At 48.8% G+C, this 11,382-nt stretch overlaps 1 long non-coding RNA gene across 1 annotated transcript in view; it reads right to left on the reverse strand.

The window, feature by feature from the left end:
* Window positions 1-1,822: 1,822 nt before the first annotated feature.
* LOC138838613 (uncharacterized) overlaps window positions 1,823-11,382 on the reverse strand; it is a 194,353-nt gene continuing 184,793 nt past the window's right edge. The window contains exons 4-5 of the long non-coding RNA XR_011375687.1: window positions 8,799-9,158; window positions 1,823-1,990 (exon numbers count right to left, since the gene is read on the reverse strand). This is a non-coding gene — a long non-coding RNA (uncharacterized lncRNA). The remainder of the gene's footprint in view (window positions 1,991-8,798; window positions 9,159-11,382) is intronic.

The raw sequence follows: 11,382 nt of genomic DNA on the forward strand, positions 1-11,382 counted from the left end.
AAAGAAAGTAAATTGGGTCTAAGAAAGAAAGAAAGAAAGAAAGAGAAAGAGAGAGAGGGAGGGAGGGAGGGAAGGAGGAAGGAAGGAAGGAAGAAGAGAGAGAGGGAGAGAGGGAAGGAGGGAGGGAAGAAGGGAGGGAAGAAGGGAAGAAGGGAAGGAGGGAGAGAAGAAAGAAAGAGAGAAAGAGAAAGAACGAAAGAAAAAGAAAGAAGGAAGGAAAGAAGGGTGGGAGGGAGGGAAGGAGGAAGAGAAAGAGAAAGAGAGAAGGAATGGAGGAAAAAAGAAGAAGGAAGGAAAGAAGGAAAGGAGAGAGGGAGGAAGAGAGAGAAGGAAGGGAGAAAAGAGAAGGAGGAAAGAAGGTGGGAGAGAAAGAAAAAGAAAAAGAAAAGAGAGAGAAAGAGAAGAGAGAAGAAAGGAGGCAGAAGGCTTCACACTGAGAAGCACATCGCCCTCCACGTCCGTCCGTGGCCCATCGTGCATGCCCATTGTCACTGCCAGCTTTGAAATTTCAGTGTCATCATTCTTTCTCTTTCTCTCTGATCCAAAGATTAGGCGAGCATGCTCTATGTGTTTCCCACATCCTGCCCACATCCTTTTATCTAAATATCTTCAAGGTCTCACAATGGGGCACTAGAAACTTCTTTAAAAAGCGTTGTCTTAGCAAGCTCTTCTTGAAACCCTTCTTGTAACTATAGATGGAACCCAGGCCTTTGTCCATTCAACAAGTGTTCAGTGCCCTTTGAGTTTTGTGACAGATGCGGAGCTTCAGGCCTTGATCAGAAGACAGAGTTTCCTGCCTTCCAGGAGCTTGCATTCTAGGGTCAGATAATAAACAAGGAACCAAACATTTAGCTACTTTCTGGAAGTGGAGTTTGCCCTAAAGACACAACAGAATGAGTACACTAAGTCATACTTCCAGAATGATAAGAAGGAACTTCCACTATATGACAATTTACACAGGAACTTTATAGAAGGAATTGAAATCTCACACACACACACACACACACACATACACACACACACACACACACACACATACACACACACACACACACACACACACACACACACAATACTTTCAGGAAAGGACTAAGGTTGACATAATGAAAAACACTGAAAACAGTGGAACATGACAAACATAACAAAAAGCATCCCAAATGAGATGAAGGAGAAAAAAAATAGGGCAGGGTAATCTACACCAGGGGCATTGGATGCTCAGGAACTATTGTAATTAATGCAGTTATAAAGTGTGATTTAACTTGTAGAAAGCATGACTGGTGCCCTAGATATACACAGCACAGCACAGCACCAGATTCCACCATCAGTGATACTGATGCTTTTCCATGCCAATTACAGGGAGCAGAGAAGCTGTTGGAACAAGTATTAGAAATCCCATGCTTGATAGATTTCTGATTCTAACAAAATAATAATAATAATAATAATAATAATAATAATAATAATAATAATAATAATAGTTCTAGGTTCATACCTCACTTGCAATGTATTCAAAGTCTGTTTGGAAGCAAACTGCTTTTTAAAGTACCTTTGGATTCATTCGTTTAGTATTTTAATTTTAAGAAAGGATGAGGACACTTAGCAAGAAGCATTTTGCATTTGGGTATTTGATTCTGCACCATAATGTTACATTAAAAGAGTTTCTGGTGTGTTAATGAATAATTATCTTAAGAATATTGCAAATGTGAAAGGCCATTGTGACTCACCCAGCTTCATTTGAGCTCATTGCATTTTAAAATTCGATTAATCCTGGTTACAAATGACAGGATCATTTAATTTTTTAAATGAGACATTTTTATTACGCCTGGGGCTTTTCACAAGGGGAATTTATGGGCTATGACAGGCCCTCAAACTTACTTTTTTTCAAAATGCATATCGTGCATGATTTTGCCTATATCCCATCTGAACATTCCGAATGTTCAGGGTTAGACTCCAAATGACTCTGACTGGTCTTCTCTGGGCTCCTCCAGAGAATCTGAAATTATGCAGAAATCCAGGAGATAAACTTAGGAGCAAGCCTGTGTCCACCAAGGGTACAGAGGAGCTGCTTGAAATATACTTATGCGCAGATGTCACTCTTACTAGTTTTTCATTTGCAGTGTATAGATGTCAGTAGTGTGGTGGGCAGAAAGTCTTCATCTAAAAGGTGAAGCTGAGCCATGACACCGTTCGTGGCAGTACAGGTATGGTAGAAGGCCTGAGTGGGGGTGAAGGAATCAACAGCCATTCCGCAGAGACTGCCTTTTCCAGGGCTTCCTTCCCATGGCCGCCACACCGATATTAAAACCAGATGGCCCAGTACTAGTGGCTCACACCTGTCACCCTAGCTACTCAGGAGGCTGCGATCTGCGAGTCATTGTTAGGAGTCAGTCTGGGCTTCTTAGGAAAGTCCACAAGACTCTTATTTCCAATTAATGACCAAAAAGCTGAAAGTGATCTGTGGCTCAAGTGCCAGGCTTGAGTGAAAAATCTAAGGGAGTATGTGAGGCCATGAGTTCAAGCCCCAGTACTAGCGTGCACATGCGCATGCATGCGCGCATGCGCACGTGCACACACACACACACACACACACACACACACAGTGAGGAGGGTCAGCACTGCGGCCAAACCAGAACTGCACAGAGCTAAAGCAGCTTGCTCAACTCACAGCCTTGCTCATCACGGACACTGTCTTTCTCTTTACTTGTTAAAACAACGGGAATGGCGACCCGTGCTGATAGAGAACATGTTCATTGTCACGTTTTACCCACTAGCCTCCTCCTTTAATCCTGGCTGCTGCCCAGGTGGGAATCCCGGCCATAGCCACCCAGCTGGGGTACAGAGCTCGTAGAGACCATGGTCCTACCTCGGAGAGTGGGGACTCACACTCAGGTCTGCCGGGGTCTTCCCACCATGCGCCGTGCTGCCTGTTGTTAAGGTTCTCACGATGCGAGGTGAGCAGTGGTATTCACCCTTGGCACATGAGGCCATGGAAAGCTGAGAGAGCATGAATATGGGTGTCCTCACACCCTGAGTGAGGGCACAGGCCAGGAACCTGTGTGTGGCACGTGAAAGAGGGACACATGGTATCTGGTCCTTGCCCCCGGGGGAAACGGCATCTATGAAGGCCCCGGGAGCAGCTGAGCTGATTCTCCTTTGACAAGCAGACGATGGTGAACGTGAGTCCAGGTTACGGTAGGCAGAAAAATTACAGGACACTTAGGTCACTGTGAATGTCAGGCCAGTCGCCATTGCTTTTGTGCATCTTGTGCAGTGTTTTAATGATGCTGAGCGTGACGGTTGCTTACCTGAAATGCAAGTCAACTGGGCATTCTCTCTGGAGCTAAATCTGGTAGCCCTGCCCTAGGCCAGCACCCAGCATCTGCCTTGACGTGGGGCCAGGGATTTCAAAACAATCCACTGCCCTGCCGAAGAGACCACCGAGAGCCTACAGCCTGGGGAGAGCCTGGCAGTGGCAGGGTCCACGAGCCCACACCGTGGCCCACCCTGTCAGAGACAGCAAGCGGTGAGTGCAGCCAGCAGGACGGTCTGACAGACACCAGCCACGGGAAGAGGGCCACGGGACAGCCCCACGGAGCAGTCCCAGCCCATGCCAGTGCCATGAAGACCCAGAGGAACTCTGCCTGAGATGCTGACCCACAAAACCAGGAGTCGCCAGCAAGTGCTTTGAGCTGGGGGACAACACAGCACTTGATTCTATAACTACAGCAGAAAAGGAGGAAACATGGGAAGATGGAAGCTGACCGTCACTGAGCAGAAATGAAAGTCTCCGATGTCTTTAGATGTTGGCAAATACACAGCTATTTTATTCCCCATCCGTTTTTTTTAAAATTAAAGGGTTGCGTTTGTTGTGGCTTATCCTTTAGCATTTTGACTGAAAGTTGATAGTTATCTGACAGAGTCTTTAAAATATGTCTTGAAACATAAAAGTACTATAGTTCTAAGAAGTATTTCTCAATCTTCACCTTTATGGATCTTTCTCTTTTGCTGCATGATTCTTTAAAAAAAAAATTTAGATAGCTTGTTTATGATATAGCAACAGCTGTTGATTCATTTGCTAATTAATGATTCAGGCAAACTCAGTCTATAATATCCAGTGCTATCCAGTTTATAATTATGAGTTCTTCTCCTTGTCATAGACCTTAGAAATTAGACACTTTTACAATTTCTAGTCATCATTAGTTGCTATGAATAAACCCTTTGGATGAGTCAGTCATTATTTCATCAATTACTTCCAACCAAGGAACCTGGCATTGTCCTTCATCCTCCTCTTTCTCGGTTACCTCCCAAGACCGGTCACAGGCCAGCATACGTGGGCCCTGCCCCACATCCCTCTCAGCCATGTCCTCTTCCCACTGCCGCTGTGGAGCAGGGCCGCCGGCTCGCTCCTCATGGTTGGTGAGCAATGCCCAGGTCCCAATCCTGCAACTTGTAAGGATGTTCGTTTGAAGGGGGCTTGGCAGTTAAAAGACTGGGAAAGCTCAGAGCTTCCGCTGTCTAAACCAGCCCAGCATGGATGTTCAGGAAGAGGAGAAGCAGTAGAATTCCACTCCGAGAGAGAAAGGGGACGTGACCACAGACCTGGAGTGTGGCGGGATGTGTATTGAAATGGAGAAATGCACGTTGAAGGGGAGAGGGATGTGTGTTGAGACAGAGGGTTCAACCATAAGCCAAGGGTTGCAGAAGTTTCCTAGGAGTCAGAAAGGCAAGGACATGGGGTCTCCCCTGCCAATCCCAGAGGGGCCAGGCCTGCCCCCTCTCAGGCAGCAGACTCTGGCCTCACACGGAAGCAGGGTAGATGTGCACTGTGTCCGTTGCTGTGCCTGATGGGAAGCTAGAACAGCCCTTCTGTGTCGGTCCCCTCCGTGTGCATTTGTTCATGTCACTCTTGGCACAAAACCCCGTATTAAATGCTCTTTTTCAGTACTGATTTTTTTCTCACAACTTCAAACGGATTCACATATCCTGTTCCAGCCTTCCTTCATGTGGCTTGGTGTCCTACCCTGAGCCTCTCACTACCTGACTCCGGCTTCTCAAATAGCCCGAGCCCTTGTCAGCCTGAGCCAGCCTCGGGTGCATCTGCTCCCCACCCCCCACGTCTCAGGAGACGCATCACGCCAGGCCCCTTGAGGTTGCCCAGATCCACTTGATTCTGGTCCAGGCAGGCAGGCCACTGTCTCCTCCCAGACCTCCTGTTCCCTTCTTCAGACCCTCAGTCCATTCCAACCCCAGAGCCCAGTATCCCGGAGGTGCGAATCCAGCATCAGCCCGGCTGGCAGTGATGGATGGAGTTGGAGTGGTCGGAGGTAGAGTGATCCATTAGGAAACCACCCATAAAAACAACACTAGGGATTATTATAGTAACATCTTCGTAAGTATCTCTTCGTAAGTAAATGCCACCACTGCACTGAGGAAGTGGTCACGTTAACGTCCATCTAAGCTTTGCAACCACCATAGGTGTAGGATGATGTGCCTATTTACAGATAGGAAAGCAGAGAGGCTAAGCCCCTTGCCAAGAGCACACAGCCGATGAGCCAGAATTCAAGTCCAGACAGCCTGAGGCGAAGTCTACCGCTCCTTTTTATAGTAGGAGACAGTAGCAACAGAGGAAGGACGGGCTTCCAACGCGAGGGAAACGGTGTTTAGCCTGCATCCGCACGGCTGAACCACAGCGCAAGCCAAGGATTGGCCTCATCATTTCAGCTCTCCCCTGGACTGAACACAGTCTCACCCGAGATCTCCTAGAGACCAGATTCCCTTCCTAATGGAACCCAAGCCCCGGAAGATGTGTATTTCATGGAAGAAGCTCACCGTCAAGATACCATCAAAAACATGTGCCGGCTGCTTCTGTGTCTCCTCTGAACCAGGAGATGCTGGAAGAGGCTTGCGGTGAGATCGGCAGAGGCAGCAGCCAAGGGTGAAAAGAAGGAAGAGCATCCTGAAGGGATTGATCACTCCACCCCGTCTCAGTCTCCCCTGGTGTTTGCCACCTTGACCTTGTGCTCTGACCTCCACAGTCGGTGCTCGCAGTCATCAATGCTAGGTCCTGTGAACTGTGCCTGGGTTAATGGGACACCCTGCTGTGCTCCTGGATCTTTAAGGACTCCTCTGCGTGGAGGCCCCTATTGATCTGGTTGGGGCGGTCATCAGCCTGCAAAGTCCAGAGCGGGGTGCAATGTGTGGAGGCCGGCACTACGGTAATTGTCAGTTTTCCTTTGGTATGCATGAGCATTCCTGAGGGAACATAATTTAGCCGGACATATTAAATCATGTCATCGGCAGTCACAAGCCAAATGAATTATTGATCAACGGCTGTGAAATCAAAGTGCATCTGCAGAATCACACTTGGAAGCGGGGATGCATTCACAGCCAGCTTCCTTCTGGGAGCTTCCATCGGGCTGAGCGCTGGCTGGGTTGATCTTTCCCAGACTTTGCTTCTCATTCCCCAAAGTATCTGTATTCTGTCTTTGAAAAGTAAATTCAAATGCTACCATGATTTCCTCTTCAGGTGACTGTACCATGAGTCAAAATAAAAAATACCCCTCTGGCAGCAGCATGGCCGCCACCATACCCCTCGGCATCTGCTGAATGTGGCTGTGGGCAGCCTGGCACCCCCAGTGTGAAGACGCCCCGCTTCCTCCCTGGCTGGCATTGCTCTTCCTGCTCACGCCCACGGGGCTTAGCCCCCACTTCCTGAGCGCCATGTTGCTTAATTCTCCCGATCCTGTTAAAATGGTACCCTGGCCATGGGACAGACCAGGAAAATAACAGGGTAAGAAACCCTCTATGCTGCACAGAAAATACAGGGGAGAAGCAAAACTCAAAGCCAGGCAGCTCAAACCCGGACGGGACATGACACACTCATTCTCCACCATGACAGTTAGAGGGAGGAAGAGCAAAGGAAGACAGGGAGGGTGGGGGAGGCTGAATACCACCTTTACATTCTCCTTTCCCTCTCTAGTTGGTGCTGCTTCCGTGTGTGTGTGTGTGTGTGTGTGTGTGTGTGTGTGTGTGTGTGTGTGTGTGTGTGTGTGTGTGTGTGTGTGTGTGTGTGTGTGTGTGTGTGTGTGTGTGTGTGTGTGTGTGTGTCCTGGCACTGGGACTTGAACTCAGGGTCTTACACTCAACATTCACACTCAATGCTGGGACTCTACCACTTGAACCACATCTCTACTCCTGGCTTTTTTTTGCTGGTTAATTAGAAATAAACATCTCAGAGTTTTGTCTAGCAGGGCTGACTTCAAACTTCCAGCCTCAGATCTCAGCCTTCTAAGTAGCTAGGATTAGCAGCAGGAGCCACGGCGTGAGACCCCAGTGGCTAGCTGGTGCTACTCACTTGGACCTGGGTTCTGTGGATTTCTCAGAACATGTGTTCTAATTCCACTCGGAGGATCCTGCCCCTCACTGCAGCTGGTGATCCTAGCAGCCGCAGGAGAGGCAAGGCAGGTGGTCCTGGACACAGGAGCCCAGGAGAACCGAGGACCCTGTCCCTCAGCACCCTTGTGGGGAAGACAGGGACATCCAAAGGGGCTACCAAGGAGCTTTATGAATGGGCTGATGATAGGGGAGTAGGGCAATGGGAAGTTAGCTGTGGGAAAAGGGACCGGGCAGATACTATAGCCTAAAGTGAAAGAGCCGTCTTTGCCACGCCCAATCCCTACAGGCCCCTGGCTCTTCAGTCCTCACTGGCTCCCCTGCCAGTTGAACCCACCCCTAATCATTGGGTCTTAAGACAGGGTAAGGCCCAAGAAAGGCAGGTGAAGAATCTGGAGAAGATGAGCACTCCTGTCCTGCAGGATGCCTGTCATGAACCATTGATAAGACCTAAGGGGAGGCATCCCCTGGCCCCATATATGCCTGCGTGCTGAGATGCTTAGTGCGCATGTGCACTGCACAGAGTTCTCTGTTACAGTGGGGACCGAGTGGGAACCGCAGCCAAGCCCCCCTGCTCTTGGCCTTCTTCGTGGATGTCAGAAGTGGGAGAGATGTCCAGGGATCAGAAAAACATACCTATCCCTGGGCAGTGGTCTGCAATGCACAGGGGATAAAGCAAAGGCCCCGGGCATGCGTGTTGGAGGAGGTGACACATCTGCAGGGACATGTGGCTGATGAGGAGGGAAGAGAACCTGGGGCCACACGGGAAAGAAGGGATCCAGGACGTGACCAGTATGCAAAGACGGACCATCAGCTCCCACGCCCTCTGCTACCGGGGCTCCAAGGGTCAGGTCTGGGGGGGTTTCTACAGGTGGTACTCAGCTCTCTCTTGGCCTCTTGATCGAAAGAGTCCAGACCGCATTTTGGAGCCTCCATGTTCCCGCATATGGATGCAGAAGAGCCCTGGGGTCCACAGATCAGCAGTAGGATGAGCTGCTGGGCCAAATCATGAAGACACTTCCATCTGCCCTAATGAGGCCACTGGGAGTTGCTATTAAGGAGGGGGACCCCTCCCACCCCAGGAGGGAAGGACCCCAGGGCCCACAAACTACTCACCCAGAACACCTTCCCCTTCCCACTCCTCAGCTAGCCTGGGGCAGGGCGGGGCTGGCGGCAGGTGGAGGAAGAGCCTGTGGAAGGTGTCCAACCCCAATTTCTCATTCTCTCTTTAGAGTGTTAGAGGAGCACTTCACACATGACATTTTTCCCACTCCTCATCTGACTACAAACGAAACTAGCATGTGTTGTGAGATCGACTTGCTAACCATTTTGGTAAGTGTGGCTTCTGAGAGGGGGCTGCACACGCTCAGAGAAATGGACTCTGGCTCCAGTTTTCTTGTCATTCTCACCTTTGCAGCAGCCACGACACCTTCGCACTATAAATCGTGAGCGTTCCTCCTCCCTGGGGTCCAGGACGAGCTCCCAGATTCCTTCTGATGGGTGGGATGCAGCCCTGCGTTCTTTGGCAGACGGACATGGGCAGGTGGCTGGAGGTCACCACTGCACGAACAGCTGGGACCATTCTTCCTGAACCAGCATTTGCTTGGTGGGCCCATGGAGCTGGAGAAGGATGCCAAGACCAGAAGATGAATGGGGATCCCGCACGGTCAGCCACGTGGACCTCACATGCAGGCATCACGGAAGGGGCGCCAGGTGCTGCTGTCAGAATACATCATCATGAGCATTGTAGCACTGAGCTGACAGTGAACCTGTGAATAAGATTGACATGCAAAGTTCAAGTCATTAATCTGGGAGGTTTTCTATAAAACGATCAGAATATGTGCAATTCATGCTGTGGTGTCATCTCCCCGTGTATTGGTTGGAAGTCATCTGACTCAGGGCCTCTTGACAACCCTGCATAGGTTTTTGCTTAAGATGATGTTATGGCCTTTAGGCTCCAAGAAATAGAAATGTCCATTTGTTATTATTTGCTCCAAATCAGTAACCCACATTCCCAACCATTACACTGGGTCTCAGAAGCACATGGCTATGGAAGACCCAGTTTGACATAAGATGTATTCTGCTGAGCTCTGCAGAGCTCCTGGTCTGAGAAGCAGAAACCAGCTTGAGTCTCAGCTGCTAAAGGAATTGCAGTCACTATAATGCCTGGCATGAAGTGTGTGTTGTCGGTAAGTCAGGAACTCATTTTCACACAGTGCCTGTGCTCATTTCCCTGGTCTTCCAGTAATCATATAACGCAGGTTCAGATGAGGAAACTGAGGCATGGAACTAGATAGAATGAAACGGCAATGTGGGAAGCAGAAAGATGGAGGCTTGGTGCATCTATTTTAACCTCTCCAGATTTCTATGATCCTTTGTATATCTCTCTTCTACTGACAAGTCAAAGAGAAAATGCATTACATTTGCAGTAAGACTCTCTCAAATATTCACACATGATTCAATTTCTCTCCGTGAGCCTAACCATAAGACTTCTTTAGGGATCTCCACCAAGGGCATACCACACAGGGATACTGAAATAACCCACACTGGCAAGAGCCAAAAATTGCTTGGTGCAGTAAAGTGTGACTTTAATAAGCTTTAAATGCTGCAATCGCATCATTGATGATGGCCATTTCCCAGCAGCACTACTTCCCTAGCTCACAGGCCAGCAAACTGTCTAGAGCCTAATTTTCATCAGAGAAATGAGGTTCTTTTCTTTTTCTTTTTTCCTTTTTTTTTTTTTTGTAAATGGCCTCTAAATGAGAAAAGGCATTTGAATCAATTATTTGACACTGGAGATGTAGTATTGATCTACAAAGTGAATTTTAGAAAGAGGAAAGAAAAAGAAAAATAACTGACTGCATTACATACAGTGACTGCCCCCCCCCAAAAATCTCCTGAACCAGACAAGAAGAGAGCCTGGCGGTCAGTTCAGGCCTGGTGTGTCTTCCTCCACCTGATTATCCAGCATTTCCCAATCCTCAGGCCACTCACTGAGGCCCACCCATCGAGACCAAGCCAGTAAGAGTGGACATTGATATGTTGCTCAGAAAAACACATCCCGTGAACAGCTATAGCTAGTGTGCTATTTATCAGGCCATTCAACTGAACCAAAGGACAAAGCAGCAGCCTCGCACTGAGGAAGGGCCTGGCCTGGCCCCGCCGTGACCCACATGAGTGACCAAATGGAAGGGACTTGCAGAGTGACAGAGACTTCTCCCCGATGGCCCCAGGTACCCCATAAGAGGATGCCTGTGTGGCCCAGACATGGTGATTTCTAGGAAGGTTCTGGCTTTTCTTGTCTCCTGTTTCCACCTACTGTATACCACGTAACACACGTAGCAGACCATGTACATTATATATCAATCTGAAAACCACTCTGGTTTTGAGGCCACACATCACTAAATCAATTCCTGCTGGCCAAGACAGAGACAAATGAATGGTGGAATGGGAGAAGCGGGTGCCCGGCAGGGGCTGTGACCTCTGACCCCACCATGACTCCTGAGTTCTGTGACCTTCCCTCTCACGTCCATAGTCATCAAGGGGAGGACCTTTGTGCTTGTACCTTCTGTACTTATGCCAGGCCTATTTTTCTTAACTGGAATTGTAAGTATGGAATGAGCTCAAGATGCAAATGCATTCTGCAAATGGTAAACTCAGCTACAGAGCCAAACTCCCAGTGGCTGCCTGCTAGATCCTCTCGGTGGCTGCTGAGGAACTTTGGGTGGTTCAGGCCACCAGCAGGGGCAGAAGGTAAGAAGGACATGAATCTTTAGGAGCTAGAGAGTAGTCCATCATGGATTGATGGTGTCCCCCACTTCCAAGCACTCCCCATTAATATGGGTGAGGACTAAAGGGCTGTCTGTGTGTGGGGGCTGCCATCATGGAATAACACAGGTTGAATAATTATAATAAGCAGACCTCTATTCTTTCAGTTCAGGAGGCTGAAAATCCATAGCCAAGATTCCAGGATCCAGAGAGACGCTTCTTATT

Source organism: Dipodomys merriami, unplaced genomic scaffold (genome assembly GCF_024711535.1).
Source record: "Dipodomys merriami isolate MVZ:Mamm:240054 unplaced genomic scaffold, mDipMer1.0.p SCAF_285, whole genome shotgun sequence".
NCBI lineage: Eukaryota > Metazoa > Chordata > Mammalia > Rodentia > Heteromyidae > Dipodomys > Dipodomys merriami.